The 19,338-nt window shown below is 40.4% G+C and overlaps 1 protein-coding gene and 1 long non-coding RNA gene across 2 annotated transcripts in view; both read right to left on the reverse strand.

Annotated features, from left to right (window-relative positions):
- The window catches only part of LOC115487471, a 77,726-nt gene extending 58,828 nt beyond the window's left edge, over positions 1–18,898 (reverse strand). Inside the window, exon 1 of the long non-coding RNA XR_003949035.1 lies at positions 26–18,898. This is a non-coding gene — a long non-coding RNA (uncharacterized LOC115487471). The remainder of the gene's footprint in view (positions 1–25) is intronic.
- Positions 1–19,338, reverse strand: part of Nav3 (neuron navigator 3) — a 774,463-nt gene that overhangs the window by 507,560 nt on the left and 247,565 nt on the right. The window lies entirely within an intron of this gene.

Here is a 19,338-nt window from a genome sequence, read left to right on the forward strand (position 1 = left end):
CCTCAGTGTCTGCCTCAGTGTCTACCCCAGTGTCTCTCTACCTCAGTGTCTACCTCAGTGTCTGCCTCTGTGTCTACCTCTGTGTCTACCTCAGTATCTACCTCAGTATCTACCTCGGTGTCTGCCTCAGTGTCTGCCTCAGTGTCTGCCTCAGTGTCTGCCTCAGTGTCTGCCTCAGTGTCTACCCCAGTGTCTCTCTACCTCAGTGTCTACCTCAGTGTCTGCCTCTGTGTCTACCTCTGTGTCTACCTCAGTATCTACCTCAGTATCTACCTCGGTGTCTGCCTCAGTGTCTACCTCAGTGTCTCTCTACCTCACATAGCACATGCACAAGATCATACAGATTTCTCTTTCAGTACTTATAGCCCTCCACTTATTTAAAAATGCAAGATTTCCTTTTTAAAACATAATTCAGTATATATCATGTATAAATTTATAGCAGAGTATATACCATATAGTAATGCACATATCTATATTATATATGCATACATATTTCTGTATGATATATATGTATATGTACATATATATATACACATATATATATATATCACAATAATATCTACTCATCCATTCATTAGATACATAAAACCTTTTTATACATGGCCTCTGGAAAATGTCACCATGAGCATGGCAAAGCAGATATTTCTTCAAGGTTCTGCTATTTATAGAGTTTTCTGAGTTGCATGTTTGACTTATTGGCAATTACTTTGAGAATCAAACTTCTGCCTTTATTTCCATCAGGGGAATACAAATTTATATCCTCAACAGTGTAGCAAGATTTCCTTTTCTTCATATGGAGGCCAGTATCTGACATGTTTAAACATCTGGATGGAAAAAATACACAGGTGTGAAATAGAACCTGTGGTTAGGACGTGCATCTCCCTGATGATTACAGATTTTGAGTTTCTATTTTCTTCCGACTGGGTATGTATCCATCCACCTTCATGTCTTTTGATGCTGTTTTTACAGCCTTTGCTGTATGACCCACTAGGTTTAACTAAGGCTGCTTTACTGGGCATGGGTTTGAAGTTATCCACTTGGACATGAGAGATCCAACACTGGCTACATAATAGAAGACAATGACTTCCTCTCCCACATTAGCCCACCAATGCTGGTAGCTCTGCTGAGCAACATGAGACTCATGAGCCCCCCCTCTATTTATGACTGAACGTTTAGGGCTTGAGTTTTATGCCAACCCTAAGTAGGCAACCATGACAGCTCCGAGTTCATGAGTGTCATGGCCACACCGCTTCCCTAAGACAGCACTATACATCCTCCTCCCCAGTGTCCAGCTCTTAAATATTTTTTCTGCCCTCTTCTGCAGTGTTCTAAGCACTTTGACTAGTCATCATTCTCTACATTTGCTCCAAAGAGAAGCCTCTTTGATCAAGACTAAGGGCAGAATGAGCCGATAAGCATATACATTAATATTTATGAAACAGTTTTGACAGCATGTCTCTTTGGCAATACAGGAGTAGAGGGTTCACTGCTATTGTCTATGACCTCCATAGCCTTGGGCCTTTGCCCAGGTATGCAGTAGAGTGATGTTTTTACTAACTGTATGTTCTTATCACCAGGAAATCTCAGTCTATTAGGAAAATCATCTTAATAGGATTCATTGCTGCAGTTTTAGGCAAACAGGGTTATGCCAATGATCTTGGCAATGCACTCAGGCTTATTTCAACCTCCTTACTTCCTTAGAAAACTTTTCTGATAATGTCCTACAATAAAATAGACCATACCATGAGATCCTTAGAAGTAAATAACAGAATAAAAACAGAAACATTTTAGAATCCTGATCACCAGCTGTTGGGTGAGACAAAAAGCACATTTTGAACTTTCATTATTGTTAAAATCACACATTTATGAGCAAAACAATCAAGCCACCAAACAATACCCCAGCACATGCCAGACCCGTTAGACAAAAACACAGCCAAATGAGAATGTTTTCCACAGTCAACACCACATTCCAATCACTACAAACTTGTACTATAGAAACACTTTGCAAGTATTGTATTCTGGTAATGAATTCCTTTCTTCTCATAATGGAGTTTTATTTCCTGGCATTTATTAAAGCTAATCTCCATTTAAGAAAAAAAAAAGAATAGCTAACTATAAGCAGCATAGAGTAAAACAATTATAGAGTAGATATCGTCTGTTTTCCATTGTAAAATCTAGCTAGGAGATCTTGGTGTAGGGGAGCTGTCACCACAGTCCCTGTGTGACAAGGTCTCATCTCATCCCCATTTGATTTTATTGACTCAATTGCCAGTTGCTATGTGTTTTATGCTCAGAGCACCCCGAGGTGTTACGACAGTGCTCTAAACCCCAGCAGCAAACTTATTCCGGTTGGGGAACATTTCTTCCAACTAAACATGCAGGCTGTTCCACCAGATGTTCAGCAAACAGAATCAATTACTGAGTGGTGCTTCTGTCCACTCTTGCTGCTGGCAGACCATTATGGTACACAAGGATTTCTGACAAGTCAGCGATGGCCAATTATAGTACTTAGGCACATGTACTTAAAAGATAGAAAGAAACCTAAGATGCATCCCATTTTTCTTTCTTTCTTCATGAAAATAGATGATGATAGAGCATGGGCTCTTGTATCTGTCACAATATGTTTAATGCAGTAAAAACCCTATTTCCTTCATCTCTACTTCCACCTTTCTCATGGATGATAAGAATTGATAAGCTTCATATAAGTGTAATATGTGGGCTACCGTCCCCAATTTCTCTAACAAAAGGCATAACATTGACTGCTATCCCTTATTATTGTTCAAGCAAGCATAAGGATTTGAGTATAAAATGCATCAGCCTTACACTATATTTTATCATTAATATTGCACAAAACTTTTGAAAATGACAATAGATACAAATTATGTAAAATTTGCTGAAAAGTTAGAACCTAGAATTCACATGACACAAGACGAGTCAACATATCTCTAAGCTCTAAGAATTTGTGTGACATTAATGGTGAGATAAAATACTGAGAAAAACATTTGGCAGATTACCAAGTTTTACCACTTAATGTTCTTCCTTCCTGGTTGACTTTCTCCTCCCAAAAACTAATCCCAAAGAAAGCACATGTTTTTATGCTGGGTGAAAGAAAGGGAATGGAATGTCAGGGAAGAAAGAGGAAGATAAATGTGTCAAAGTAACACGTCATCACTTTCATATTATTGAATTCCAAGGGACTAAACACTGAGGCACAGCCAAACATAAACAAACATTGACACATCATAGAGCTAATATATGTGAAGGTTTTGATATTTCAATAGCATTCCTTTTCAATAGATCTCTTATTAAAATCTGATGGCTTCTAGAATGCCCAAGGGTGATTCACACTATTCTGAGAGGCAGTCAGCCTTCCCTGAAAGCTGGCTTCCATTCTTAGTGCGGGCTGGAAAAAAAGCAGGGCTGTTTGCATGGCACAGCACCAAGCCCTTTAACTAGAGACTCATGCCATTTAGAAGCTCAGCTTTCACTCCCTCCATCTGCTGCCCAAGAAGAATTAGATCCCAATTGTCTAGGCCACTGAAAAAAGGATGTTTGTAGAATTCCTCTGGCATTTCCTAAGGCTGGTGGCCTTTCTGTTCAAATGTCAGTATTTTTCTTTTCATTTAAAAGACTTTGCTGAACAAAAATATTACACTGTATGAAATGGTTTGATATACGGAGACCAAATTCAGTATGCCCGGTATACAGACAACCTGAGCAATCTGACTGCCAGGAGAAATTATTCAGCCAAAACATCCAGCCGAATTTCGGAGAGTTTAGCAATTTAGCATATGTGAACAAGAGCACCATATGTAGGAGCAGCGACCAAGACATCACACCAAACGACTAGTCACAACTGTTAAGCTACAGGGCATAATATGATTGTCTTCATTAAGTGGTGCTAGAAAATAAAGCATTTCTTGAGGCTTTGCTACATGAAAAAAAAAAGGATTGAGTGAACACACACTGGAGTGCAAAAGCAGAGGGCAGAGAGCTACTTCATTAAAGCTTTAGGGGGGGATACAGGGGGGATACAAAGAGAGTCCTTCAATTCACACTAAAAGTACTTGGAAGAAACCTAAGGGTGGCCATTCTCTTGTTTGAAACATTGTTTAAAAATAGAGACACACATTGAAAACATCTTCTCTGAGCCTATTTATGATTGGAGACAACCCATGCCAAGCCCCGAGCAGCGGGAGTGCAGGCCTCCCTTGGTGACCCCTGAGCCAGAGATGACAGCCCCCAGCGCCATGTTGACACTCACTGGGTTTCCTAATGACAAGCAGCAGCTGGCCTTCAATTTTGTGATCAAGAAGCCCCAGGAGGGAAGCCGAATGAGTTAGGCAGGATCCAAAGCAGACTTTGAAGCCAGAGACTGTGCCAGACACCCACAGACTCTGCCTATCAAGTGGCCTAAAATTTCTAGTTTCTAGCAACAATAAAACAACCTATTATTGATCTCTAGTTCAGATGCCTTGCTTCAACAGAAGAGGATCATGTCTTATAGATAACTAACCATCTCAGGAGCTCCTACCATTTAATTCTACAAAAACTCTGATTGACTTCTATATATTCCATAGTAATTATGCCATTTAAATGTAAAGGTATAAAATTTTATGTAGATAAACTTACAGAAACACATAAATCTATATCTGCATTTAATGCATGTGTGGTTATATCTTTGTATTTATACATGATTGTCTTATGGGTGCAATTATTTTCATACAAGCAAATCTAGAATAATTTTAAACACAAATGACACTCTTGGATAAGACTGATAATAATACTGTTACACATTTGATTCCTGATCAAGGAGTTTATTGCCTGAGTCTACACATACAAGAAATCCATTAGTCTTTTACCACCAATTTCTTCCATCTGTGCAGAAATAACACTATTGGCTATTTTATGCATGTTCCAGAAATATCCTCAACCTCAGAGTTTTCACAGAAAAAAAAAATTAAATGAGAAACATCACAAGATTTTCTCAACTCTAACATTTCCTAGTGAGTAAAAGTCTAATCATCTAAAAGGAACCACAGTTAAGATTCATCCAATCACCCATCAGAGTGATATATATCAATACATTCAAGGTAGATGACCAAAACAGGTTATTGAATAAATCAGTTTTTTTTCCTCTTAAGAACAACACATTAGAGTACCTTCTGCTTCATTTTGTGGAATAGTTTGTGAAGACCTGGGATTAGATCTTCTTTGAAGGTCTGATAGAACTCTGCAGTAAACCCATCTGGTCCTGGGCTTTTTTTGGTTAGGAGACTATTAATGACTGCTTCTATCTCTTTAGGGGATATAGGACTGTTTAGATCATTAACCTGATCTTGAATTAACTTGGTAACTGGTATCTGTCTAGAAACTTGTCCATTTCATCCAGGTTCTCCAGTTTTGTTGAGTATAGCCTTTTGTAGAAGGATCTGATGGTGTTTTGGATTTCTTCAGGATCTGTTGTTATGTCTCCCTTTTCATTTCTGATTTTGTTAATTAGGATGCTTTCCCTGTGCCCTCTAGTGAGTCTGGCTAAGGGTTTATCTATCTTTTTGATTTTCTCAAAGAACCAGCTCCTCATTTGGTTGATTCTTTGAATAGTTCTTCTTGTTTCCACTTGGTTGATTTTGCCCCTGAGTTTGATTATTTCCTGCTGTCTACTACTCTTGGGTGAATTTGCTTCCTTTTGTTCTAGAGCTTTTAGGTGTGTTGTCAAGCTGCTAGTGTGTGCTCTCTCTAGTTTCTTTTTGGAGGCACTCAGAGCTATGAGTTTTCCTCTTAGAAATGCTTTCATTGTGTCCCATAAGTTTGGACCATCTAGAGACTGCCATATCCGGGGATCCATCCCATAATCAGCTTCCAAACGCTTGACACCACTGCATACACTAGCAAGACTTTGCTGAAAGGACCCAGATATAGCTGTCTCTTGTGAGACTAGGCTGGGGCCTAGCAAACACAGAAGTGGATGCTCACAGTCAGCTATTGGATGGATCACAGGGCCCCCAATAGAGGAGCTAGAGAAAGTAACCAAGGAGCTAAAGGGATCTGCAATCCGATGGGTGGAACAACAATATGAACTACCCAGTACTCCCCAGAGCTCGTGTCTCTAGCTGCATATGTATCAGAAGATGGCTTAGTCGGCCATCAGTGGAAAGAGAGGTCCATTGGTCTTGCAAACTTTATCTGCCTCAGTACAGGGGAACGCCAGGGCCAAGAAGTGGGAGTAGGTGGGTGGGGGAGCGTGTGGGGGGCTTTTGGGATAGCATTGGAAATGTAAATGAAATAAATACCTAATAAAAAATAAATAAAAAATAATAAAAAAGAACAACACATTAAATCGATAAGCTGCAAATTTATGTAAAATGACACAATAACCAAGGTAAGCACATTCTTTGCTCACAGAACATGGAGAAATCAAACAAGTAAAGACAGAGAAGTTTTTCCTCTACTTAACCTGCAGTCATAACTCTAGAAGGTGCTATGCTGTCTGCTAGAGGACAAAACTAGTCAACATCCTTTACCCATCTTGTGAGCCCTGTTCCTACAGTAACGACCAGGCAGGCAAGATAAACCCATGGATACAGTAGTGACATGGATATTATAGGAGTATGTGACTGCTTTCTACATCAATTTAAGACCCACTTCATTGGAGAGAATTCATTCCTTATACCAAAAATCCATTGTTAAGGGGCTACCCAGGGGGAGAATTTACTACTATTATTATGTTAAATGGCTATAGTCTCAAACTGTCTTCTAAATACTTTATCTCTATACTTATAGATCAGTGTAGCCCTATGTCCTTATCAGAACAACTTCTTTGGACAGTGAACAGGGACTAATATAGATTCACAACTCGTAAAAGTGGAGAGATATTGTCTGTATTGTATATAACTATTCATGGGACTGTTACATCCCAACCTTCTCCGCAAGGCTCAGAAAACATCAAGGAACAGGTTCTGAGAGTCAGATACCTGGAAGAACTTCAGCAAACAATGTCTTCTCAACACTGTTCAATGACAGACTGTCTCTCGAAACAAGGTACAGACTGATATTGGAAGACAGTGGATGTCAACTTTTCTCTTCCACGCATGCACTCATGGGCACATGAATATACTCCCATATACAAATTTTAAAAATACACTATATGCTTGCTCCCAAGTTTTTCATCTGAATGACTAATAGCAAGCAGCATTCAGAGAAACTCATGTGGGGAGGAAATATGTTGTTTGTCAAGTGTTTTTCTCCTCCTGTCTCTTCCTTTTTTAAAAATTATTTATTGGATATTTTCTTTACATTTCAAATGGTATCCTCTTTCCCAGTTTCCTCCTGTCCCAAGGAAACTCCCTATCCCATTCTCCCTCTCCTTGCTTCTATGCTGGTGTTTCCCCACCTACCCACTCCCTCCTCCTCATTCACTCCCACCTCCCTGCCCTGGCATTCCCATACACTGGGGCATCAAGCCTTCCCAGGATCAGTGGCCTCTCCTCCCACTAATGCCCAAAAAGGCCATCCTCTGCTACATTTCTTGAGCATCCTTATTCAGCGGTATCTACTAAAGAGCTCACACACCTGCATCCATCACTGCCTTTGAGTACTTTTAGTGGACTACATGGACAAAATAAGCAGGATTTAGCCTTGGCATTCATACCTGGGTCTAAGGGGCTCTGGAACCTACCCTCTGGCTCACTGTAGTATCCTGTGTGTGTGTGTGTGTGTGTGTGTGTGTGTGTGTGTGTGTGTGTGTGTGAGTGAATTCCACACAAGCTTTTATGTAATGTCTTCATTGTAAATTTGTAAGAGAATATAATTATGTGACTAATTAAAACTGTAATGTGGAGCCTGATATTGATTTCTTCTTCTGGAGAACATGCTTTGGGTTCTCCTGATCTGAATTATCCGTTAGCTTTAGCAAAGAGCCGGGAGCCCAGCTTCCCTGTGATGATCCCTGTATAGCTTTCCGTTACATAGCTAAGTTTATCCATCAGCCTGACATAAATTGCCAAAGGCAAATTTGGATCCAAAACCCTTCTCTGCAAATTCCTTCCTAATAATACTATGTAAGGGTGATTCTATACATAGACAATATTTTCTCCTCATAAAGCTTGCAAATTGCTTTAATCTCATTGCGGTGGACTCATAAAAACCAACGCAATCAACTCTTTCTGGAGCCTTCCTGCATTCCAAGTGTACAGATGCTATCAGCCTTAATGCTCTTAAGAACCCTATGGGAAAATACTATAACAGCCCCTAGTTTATACATGAAGAAATGGAAACAGAAGGGTATTGAGCATGTTGATCAAGGTGATACAACTTAGGAAGATCAGAAACAGTATTTAAATGCAGATCAACTCCAGAGCTGAAACACCACACCTCTGTGCAGTGCAAAATGCAGAGGGGGGGATTGGCTTGCATGTGGCACATGGTAGTTCTTGAATTGATTTCTATTCTTAAATTAACAGCTTTAAAATAATTTTGTAGAAAGAGACTCAATAGAATTGACATTTTCAAGATAGTCAATTATGAATTAAAGCTGCATTGCCATAGTCTTATCAATAACCTTATGAAAAGCTAGAAGGATGGTGGATTTATGATTCCTCTCATTTGCCTCTAGTTCATCATCCTCTTCTCCAACTATAAGGCACTCTTTCCCACCCTTTGTGTTACTCAGTTGTGCCCAGGAGAATCAATAACAAAGTACTTTTTCTTTACAAGGCCATTGAAAAAAATTTTCAGACACATAGGAAAAATTTCTATATCGATGAGTCAACTTTATTGTTATTTCTGGATGCTGGATACTGTAGCATATGCCTTTAATTCCAGCACTCTTGAGGCAGAGGCAGGCAGATCAATGAGTTCAAGGCCAGCTTGGTCTAGAAACCATGTTCCAGTACAAATGGGCTATAAAAAGAAGCCAAAAGAGGAAAATGTAAAGTATGCTTGGCTTTTGGGTACAACAGAGTTGACCACATACCTAACAATGCTAAGAATAAAATCTATCACTGATGTATACCTTCAACCCCTGGGTTGAATTTTGGAGTGTTTTCATTAATGTGGATTAGGAAAATAATTTTTAACATAATTCAGTAGGCTAAGTCATCAAAACTTGTTCAAACAATTCACAAGAAGTTTTGAGATGAGTAAGAAGAAGGTGGACTCCAGAAAATCAAATAACCCCATTAAAAAATGGGGCTCAGAGCTGAACAAAGAATTCTCACCTGAGGAATACTGAATGGCTGAGAAGCACCTGAAAAAATGTTCAACATCCTTAATCATCAGGGAAATGCAAATCAAAACAACCCTGAGATTCCACTTCACTCCAGTCAGAATGGCTAAGATAAAAAATTCAGGTGACAGCAGATGCTGGCGAGGATGTGGAGAAAGAGGAACATTCCTCCATTGTTGCTGGGATTGCAAGCTTGTACAACCACTCTGGAAATCAGTCTGGCGGTTCCTCAGAAAATTGGACATAGTACTACCGGAGGATCCCGCAATACCTCTCCTGGGCATATATCCAGAAGATGTCCCAACCAGTAAGAAGGACACATGCTCCACTATGTTCATAGCAGTCTTATTTATAATAGCCAGAAGCTGGAAAGAACCGAGATGCCCCTCAACAGAGGAATGGATACAGAAAATGTGGTACATTTACACAATGGAGTACTACTCAGCTATTTAAAAAAATGAATTTATGAAATTCCTAGGCAAATGGATGGACCTGGAGGGCATCATCCTGAGTGAGGTAACCCAATCACAAAGGAACTCGCACAATATGTACTCACTGATAAGTGGATATTAGCCCAGAAACTTAGGATACCCAAGATATAAGATACAATTTGCTAAACGCATGAAATTCAAAAAGAACTAAGACCAAAGTGTGGACACTTTGCCCCTTCTTAGAAATGGGAACAAAACACCCATGGAAGGAGTTACAGAGACAAAATTTGGAGCTGTGACGAAAGGATGGACCATCTAGTGATTGCCATATGCAGGGATCCATTCCATAATCAGCTTCCAAACGCTGACACCATTGCATACACTAGCAAGATTTTGCTGAAAGGACCCAGATATAGCTGTCTCTTGTGAGACTATGCCGGGGCCTAGCAAACTCAGAAGTGGATGATCACAGTCAGCTATTGGATGGATCACAGGGCCCCCAATGGAGGAGCTAGAGAAATTACCCAAGGAGCTAAAGGGAACTGCAACCCTATAGGTGGAACAACAATATGAACTAAGCAGTACCCCGGAGCTCTTGTCTCTAGCTGCATATGTATCAAAAGATGGCCTAGTCGGCCATCACTGCAAAGAGAGGCCCATTGGACTTGCAAACTTTATATGCCCCAGTACAGGGGAACCCCAGGGCCAAAAAGGGGGAGTGAGTGGATAGGGGATTGGGGGCGTGGGTATGGGGGACTTTTGGGATAGCATTGAAAATGTAAAAGAGGAAAATACCTAATAAAAAATAAATTAAAAAAAAAGAAAGAAAAAGTCTTCAATTTGAAGACATATATTGGTGAGCAACAATATGTTTCTCCAAGGCTCTGGGGAGTATGGGGGACCTTTTATTCTAGTGGCAGACTAGGTGCAGTGGTTACATGGCAAAGGGTGGGGTGAGAACTAAGAGGATCTTAAGACTCACGACTTAGTACAGACTTAGAGGACTATGAGTGCTTCTCCTCACTCACTGGTCTGCACTCTCATCCATTCCCCAACATCAAGCTGAGAATGCCTGAGAGTATATCTTATCTACCAAGCCATCCTGGGGCAAAGGAGGTGAGTGAGAGATGAGAACTAAGTATGATTATACCCCTTCACCCCACAGCCAGCCAAACTCCTCAAAGCTAGTATAGAGATGGCCAGACCTGGGATCATGTCCCACCTTTCAAGATCCAACCTTCCAAAGAGGCTGAGTCTTGAGAACAATGATTAGATCCACCCACTCACAAAATCCCAATGCCCTCACTTTGGGCATAGGGAAAGAAAAGAAGAGCTGACCCCAAGGGTTGTCAGAAAGAAAGAAAGAAAGAAAGAAAGAAAGAAAGAAAGAAAGAAAGAAAGAAAGAAAGCTAAAAGATTAGAAACTTCCGGGGAAGAATGCTCTCAAGCCTTTTGTGACCTGCTATTTGACATCAGCTGCTATTTGATAAAATGAGACCCAGAGAAGGCTGGGGTATATGTTCCTCATGAAAAATCTCCAGACAGTAGATCTCCAAAGTTGGGGTTCATATCTACTAAAATTTTAGTACTCTTGCAGGATGAGTGGATGGGTGGAGGGTGAGTGAGCCATGAAGAAGTTTTGGCTGAAAACTAAGCAGAGGAACGGAGTAGAATTCCAAAAAGGCTCCCAAAAGCCATGATCTGAAGAAACTTTATACCACAAAATGGCCACCACATTCAGAGTAGGGTTACTGAACAAATTCAGTGCTCTCACCTGGCCATAAGCTTAGTGAATATCTCACAGGCAGGCAACCCTGTTGGCTACAGCTGCTCTAGTAAGCTCTGGAATGTGGAGACCGAGTACCAATTCATGTCAACTACTGTGAAGATAAGCTTTGGATCCATCTGCTCCCTTGTTGTTCTTTGCCACAAATGAGCACCAGCTTGGGGTTTGCAGGGGCAAACTTGTGTTAAGGAAAGTGAATGATAAAGCTTCCAAAGACCTAATGCTTAGAAGCATCAGATGGCAAAGGCCACCTTGTTTAAAGGACCTGGCTCTTGCTTGGGTGCCATCTTTGAGGTCTCAGTCAATGAAACTATCTCCTACCCTAGACTCTGTTCCAGATCTACAGTGGCTCAGAAGACCTGAAGATAAACATCCAGGGCCTGACAGCCTGAAACCTGAAACAGTGACATTAACAAAGAGCCAACATTGGAAAAGTTGCACTGCTCACTCTGTGTCTTAGTTACTTTTCTGTTGCGCTGACAAAACACCATAATCAAGACCATTTATAAACGAGAGCTTTGAAATGTGGACTTATGGTTGCAGAGGGTTAAAGTTCATAACCATCATGACATGGCAGAGAGCATAATAGGAGGCAGGTAGGTATGGCAGGAACAGTGTGTGTGAGCGTACGTCCTTATCCAAAAGTAAGGGAGGGGGGAGCTAAGGAGAAATGCCATTGACTTTTGAAATCTCAAAGCCCTGAACCCCACAGTGACACACTTCCTCCAATAAGGCAACGCTTCCTAATCCTTCCCAAACAGTTCCATCAGCTGGAGAGCAAGCATTCAAATATATGAGCCCATGGGAGCCATTCTCACTCAAACTGCCACACCCTGAAACTAAATGTCTTCATCTTCACAATAAATCATATACTGCCTGTGTTATCTATGACTATAACAATTTGTAATTACAATGCAGAAAACCATACAATAGTTTTCCAGGCAAAATTGTTCCTAATAAGTATTGATGAATCTTCTTTGGAGTACCACTTAAAGTCACTCCTACTCTCTAAATCCCCAGGGAGTATTACAGTCTTAAGGGATTGCCATCCCACAGTCAAAACTCTGACCCATAATTGTTCCTATATGAAAGAACTGCAGGGATGAAAATGGAGAGGAGCCTGAGGAAAAGAAAAATCCAGAGACAGGCCCAAAATGGGATCCAGCTCAAGGGGGAAGTCCCAAGGCCTGCCACTATTACTGAGGCTATGGAGCACTCACAAAAAGGGATCTAGCATGACTGCCCTCTGAAAGACCCACCAAGAAGCTGAAAGAGTCCGAAGCTGGTATTTATACCCAACCAATTGACAGAAGCAGCTGACTCCTGTTGTTGAATTAGGGAAAAGGTGGAAGAAGCTGAGGAGGAGAGAGACCCTATAGGAGGACCAGCAGACACAAATAACCTGGACCTCTGAGAACTCTCAAACACTGGACCACCAACCAGGCAGCATACACCAGCTGATATGAGGCCCTCAACACATATAGAGCAGAGGACTGCTGGGTCTGTGTTCAATCAGAGAAGATGCACCTAACCCTCAAGAGGCTAGAGGCCCCCAGGAGTTTAGAGGTCTGGTTGGGTGGGGGATGGGGGGTGGGGACATCCTCATGGAGACAGGGGTTGAGGAGGAGGTACTGCATATGGAACAGTCAAGGGTGGATGGTGGGGTGGGGGATAAAATCTGGAATGTAAATGAATGAATGAATGAATGAATGAATAAATAAATAAATAAATAAATAAAAGATTAAATAATAATAATAAAACATACTTTTCTGGGTCCTTTTTGATTTTACCACTGGGCCAGAAGTGATCTCATATTAACTGGGAATGAAGTAATTGAAAGAATAGATGCTTCAGATCAATTCTTTCTGGAACATAAATCTAAGAAGGGATGGATTTAATGACTGACAATTTCCTAGCTTTAACTTTAGTGAATTCTCTATCCAGGAAGAGCTTAGGAAACACACGGTTCTGTTGATCTTATCATTTGGCTGCAAGAAAATAAGTGTCTGTGACAGATGAATTGCACTACAATATTAAGGGATACCATAGTGTTTTAACATCATTTACAAAATGATGGAAAATACTCTGCACGAATTCTTCTAAGTGTTCTATAATTCTTTTTTACCTCAATGCCTTTTCCAGGATACTCATTTGTTGGCTGAACCCCTCACCGTCTTTGGAACAACATTTAGCTCATCGTGAGATCACAGAAAGCATTTGCAAAGAGTCGAGATGTCCATTTCAAAATCAAAAATTATCAAATAATTTTTATGGGTAACTAATCACCGTGTAATATTTCTATACACTTGCATGATGCTAAACTAATCCCTGCATAAGTGTCTGGTTTTTCCTTGTTAACAAAGCTAACACAAACAGTTCAAATACTAACTTAGGAACTAGACTGTCATGTCTCTAACGAAAAATATTAAGTTTCACTAAATTTATACCAGGAGAAGAAACCACTACCCTTGGTCTCCAGAGTAATGCTCATCTCCTATTCTAAGCATATGTACTTGATTATAAAAAATAAATATGAAAAGCCCTTCTCTGGCTGTTCTTGTCCACTGGTCTAACTTGGGGCTTTGCCTTTTATGACATATTTTTCATTATCTTTTTACATTTATTCAAGTGTGTGTGTGTGTGTGTGTGTGTGTGTGTGTAGAAATCAGAATACAAATAAAAAGAGTTGGTTCTCTTTCCACCACGTGAGTTCCAGAGATGAACTCAAGTTTCCACGATTCGCCATAACTGCCTTTACCCACTGATCCTCACCATAGGCCCCTAACGTTTTTTCGTTTCGTTTCATTTCGTTTCGTTTCGTTTTTTTCTACATGTCATTCTGACCAGTAGCTCGGCCCAACAGAACTCGCGCAATGGTGGGACTGTTCTGTGCATTAGCCACTGTGCATCCACTAGCCCTGTGTGGTGGTTCACCACATAAAATAAGACTAATGAAATTGAAAAATCAAATTCTTAGTAATTTAGTTTAATTAAAATTTGAATGGATAAATAAAGATAGGAAATGTGACATCACTCAGAAAAACAGCAATCAGCTATTTTTCAAGCTCTGATTTCCAGAGTCTAAATTTCTACTGGTTCCTCCATAACACTCTAAGAAAACAAAAAAACAAACAAAAAAACAAAAACAAAAACAGAAAAAAAAAACCAAGCACCACTTTAGTTCATCAACATTCTATTAGACTTAAGGTCCTCTTGACAAAAAAGCATTTTCAACGATGTTTGTAAACAAGTGGATGAAAAGCCCATTATCTATGAGAAAAGCTGAAACAATATTGGGAGCTAATGGACCCCTACCCCTTCTGGATAAAAGGAATCTATGAAATAGCTGAATACAATTTTACTCTCCTCATCTAAGAAAGTACCCGCTAAGAACCGAAAACAAAGCCTTCCAGGAAAGGTTCTTTATACTTCTCAGCCAGTCAATATTATACAATAGAGTTCCTGTGGTATTGAGCATAAAATTATAGCAGTAATGTATGGTTTGTATTTGGGTTTTGGAGGTAGTGCGGGGATAAAATCTAGGACCTGCTGCCTGCTAGGCAAGTGCTCTCGTATTACTGAGCTATATCACCACAGCAGATTTTGAAAAAAAAAAAAAATGAGTGTTTGCCATAGGTCAGAGGTTAAGAAACTGGAAAGCCATCGATACTATATGCTTTATAATACTAATATGTCTCTGTAGAGAGCTTTTTCTTTTTCTTTTTTTTTTTCCAATTTTGTGTTTTCTCTTTTCTAGCAAGTGACCTTCCAGAAACTTAGCTTGGCCTCCCTGAAACTGCCTTTCTAGCAAACTAAAAAAAAAAAAATACCACTACTCAAGTAAAGGGGGTACTAACAAGAACACTGTGGGAGGAGAAAGTGAAGGGATGGATGACCTCAAAGGTTGGACCCAACAGAAGTAGAACCCAGAAATCAGCACAGGACAGTGCCTCTAACCCAGCAGATAGCCTGAAAGTGGTTATGAATGTGGCTTGAAACACACTGAAGATGGCAGCTGCAAGTTGCCAGAGGAGAATCTAGTTTTGCCCTAGGGAACAGGGTTATCTTTCAGAGAGTACCTAGCAGGAGACAGGCATTACTAGTCAAGCATCGCAGAACACCTGCCAGCAACATCTGTTTGTGGAGAACGCTGCTGTGTGAACTAATGTGTGTGTGCATACCCGAGCTTGGTCGTAGCATGAGTGAGCTCGCCTCTCCATTCCTCCATCACCATCACTACCAAGACTCAAGTAGTAAATTCTAGACACCCACTCAGAGATACTCCAAAACATAAACAAAATTTGACAATCTTTTATCCACATGTATTGGAGAATAAACAACTGCTGAGTAGCTACAATCTTAATATGTTTATAGAACAAATATGAACCCTGAAAACCCAAATCTTGTGCAAATATATAAATCTGTTATTAGCCAATGTTTCAAAATCTTGGGTAAACACAAAAATATCATGAATAAAGTCGCTAAGTAAATGGCTAATTTGTAAGAAAAACTGTATAGAGAATCGAAAGGTATCACTGCTCTTGTTCACAAATGCTTGAAAGCCTCAGAGACTCTATGAAAAATGCAGGAGGCTATATTACCTAGCAGGCTCTGAGTGTTCTCCTTATCCCTCATAGGGAGCAATAAAGAACCAGAGAATATATTTACCCAACCAGAAAGACCTCACAGTAATCGTTTTCTACTTTTTTAATCTATCTTTTATTTCTTTAAGAGTTCCTTTTGAAGGGAGACTATAGTTTGACTTTTTAAAATCTTCTGTGTTGCTGTCATTTAGATTAGTATTAAAAAGGTGCCATCATTAAAAATTCCTAACGGTGGTTACTTTTCTGAGTAAGCTGTAGCTTAAAGGCTCACACAGGCATTTCTTCCTGGTCCCATTTCAACAGGTCTTGAGTACGTACAGAGTTCAAAGCAAACAAAAGGATGACCAAACCAGGTATTGTCCTTGACTTTATAGACACAAGTAATACAGGAGTATCAGCAGCAATGGAAATGGTTGTGAAGAAGACAAGCAATGTGGTTCTTTCTATAACAGAACACGGTGACAGATCGATAAGAGGAACTCAGTGTCCAGAAAAGAAACTCAATTGAGATCTGATATGTGGATAGTGTGAAAAAATATGCATATGCAACAAACAGAACATGAGCCACAGAGCAATCGGGACTCACAGCAGACAGCCTGAAGGGAGAAAGCACTTGCCTAGAAAGGAACTTAGGGGTGGCTTTACAGAAGAGGTGGAAGAGAGTGGCTGAGCACAGTAGGAGGGCCACAGTCAGAGAGAATTGGATGAGATTATGCAGGGTTCTCCAATCTTGTTAAGGAGTTGGTGTCATATCCCAGAAGCACTGAGATCCCTCATTGAATGGTTTTAAGAAGGAGGTGATGAGGTATTGACCCAGGGACATATATAGTGCCCCAGCTAGTCAAACCACTGCTCTACTTCCTAACAATGGATACTCAAGAAATTTGTAAATTAGAGCATTCCTACAAACGTGCTAGGATATATTTTTACATGTTGGCTTTCTAGTAATTTTTCTCCGAAGCAATGCAGGACTCACTGCATTATCTCATAATTACATAAAAAATATTTTACAAAGCAAAGCACACAAAGACATTAATTATGAAGTTCACATTGCCTTAAAAGCATTACCCTAAATTCTTTCCCAATGTTAATTAGAAAATAGCATGTACATACAAGGTGTTGTTTATCTGCTATTTGCAAACATTGCAGCTTGCCAATACCAGCAACTGTTAAAAGATAGAGGCCTTGCTAAGGCAGTGCAAGGTAAGCCTACTTCATCGTACCTAACAATGCTGTTTAATCAAGCAGCAGCGAAGAATCTGAAGGAGAATGGGTCACGTTAATGAAGACTATAAGAGAGAAAATTAACTACCGGCGGCAGCAAAATGTACAAAGTAGGAAGTGACTGGTTTGGTTCAGTCTTCAGAAACAGACCAGCCTGGAAACTGAATGCACATATTTTGATAAGTTTGCAGCAATTTTAAGCATCAGCTAAAACAGTAATGTTAGGAAAATGTGATGCTTGTAACTGAGGCTCTAGTTAAAAATATTTATGGAAGTAGAAAAATCTGAAGGGACGTTAAAAGAGCTGAATACTCCCTTCGTTGTGCCTACACACATCAAGTACGTGGTAAATTAGGCCCAGAGGTTAACACACTTCTACTTTCTTTTTAAAAGCATTCTCTTGAAACCCAAAAAGATCCCTGAAAAGACTAGCAAACCTATCCCTGTGGCAGGCACCACTCACATTGCATCCCACCATGCTGAACAAATGTTCAATGTGAACGAGGTCCAACAGCACACCCTGGCTCTCTCCAGGAGACCAGGATAGCTCAAATACATGGCTGCTCTCTCATGCCACTAGCTCCACAAAGAGAGCAGAAAGCCTAGCCTTGTGGTTGCTTTGTGTCCGATGAGCTGACAAAGTGAGGAGCTGAGGATGAGGTTGGACTCTTCCCGTGTGGACTTATGGTTTTCCTGGAACAGTATTAGCCAACGTAACATACTCCAGCAATGCATTTTTATAATAGTGAAAAAGCTTCCTAATAATAGGCAAGGAGCCTCAAATCTTTGTCCCCGTGTATGAGAGGTATGATGCCATCACAGGATGTTTAGCACCATCAACAACAAAACTATTTAATAACAAAGAAATAGAAACTAAGATTTTTTTTTCTGCATCTGGGCTTACTGCTCACAATGTTCCCATCATATTTTGAAATATTTCTTGTAGAGCACTAGAGCGTGAGCTAGACCTTGCTTGGGACATCCATCCTTCCTCATGTCATCATATACAGAAATTCAAGCCCTGCTGATAGCAATGAAGAGGGTAGACATTTAGTCCCACTGTGGTATTCAGAGGTGACCTTTGTGATGTGATTAGATAAGGGGGGAGTTTCATGTGCAGCTTCTATGATTTATAATCTGCCCAGCATCATTCACAAGACAAAAATGCTATTAGACAATTTATTGCTAAAAGTAAAAAAAAATGTGCCAATTAGAAACTTATCAAAATATACTTGGAACGTGTTAGGATGGTATGCATATTAAAACTATATCAGGATAAATATAATGAGAACTGTGGAACATACCAGATCAAGAAAAGGTGTGACCTCCTCATCCTGCTCCCATAAAAAAGACACCCATAGCTGCAGTAGCATGACTGTTATCAGCCTACTTAAATTGCCACCTGTCCATCTGTCCATTGGTCCATCAGGACCTAGTCCTGTACCTTTGCTTCTGCAACTAGATTCAGCTTTAATCCAGCCTGGATTTCTGGCTCAAGAGCTCCAGATGTTCTGCAACTCCATTGAGTATCTTGTCTTAGCAAAGCAATGTCTTCCTTTGTAGCTTTGTCATCTCTGCTTGTAGATCTCTCTCTCTCTCTCTCTCTCTCTCTCTCTCTCTCTCTCTCTCTCTCTCTCTCTCTCCCTCCCTCCCTCCCTCCCTCCCTTCCCCCCTTCCCCCCTCTCTCTCTTTCTTTCTTTCTTTCTTTCTTTCTTTCTTTCTTTCTTTTTTTTTTTTTTCCATTTTTTATTAGGTATTTAGCTCATTTACATTTCCAATGCTATACCAAAAGTCCCCCTTACCCACCCACCCCCACTCCCCTACCCACCCACTCCCCCCCTTTGGCCCTGGCGTTCCCCTGTACCGGGGCACACAAAGTCTGCGTGTCCAATGGGCCTCTCTTTCCAGTGATGGCCGACTAGGCCATCTTTTGATACATATGCAGCTAGAGTCAAGAGCTCAGGGGTACTGGTTAGTTCATAATGTTGTTCCACCTATAGGGTTGAAGATCCCTTTAGCTCCTTGGGTACTTTCTCTAGCTCCTCCATTGGGAGCCCTGTGATCCAT

This window comes from Mus musculus, chromosome 10 (genome assembly GCF_000001635.26).
Source record: "Mus musculus strain C57BL/6J chromosome 10, GRCm38.p6 C57BL/6J".
In the NCBI taxonomy this organism is placed as follows: domain Eukaryota; kingdom Metazoa; phylum Chordata; class Mammalia; order Rodentia; family Muridae; genus Mus; species Mus musculus.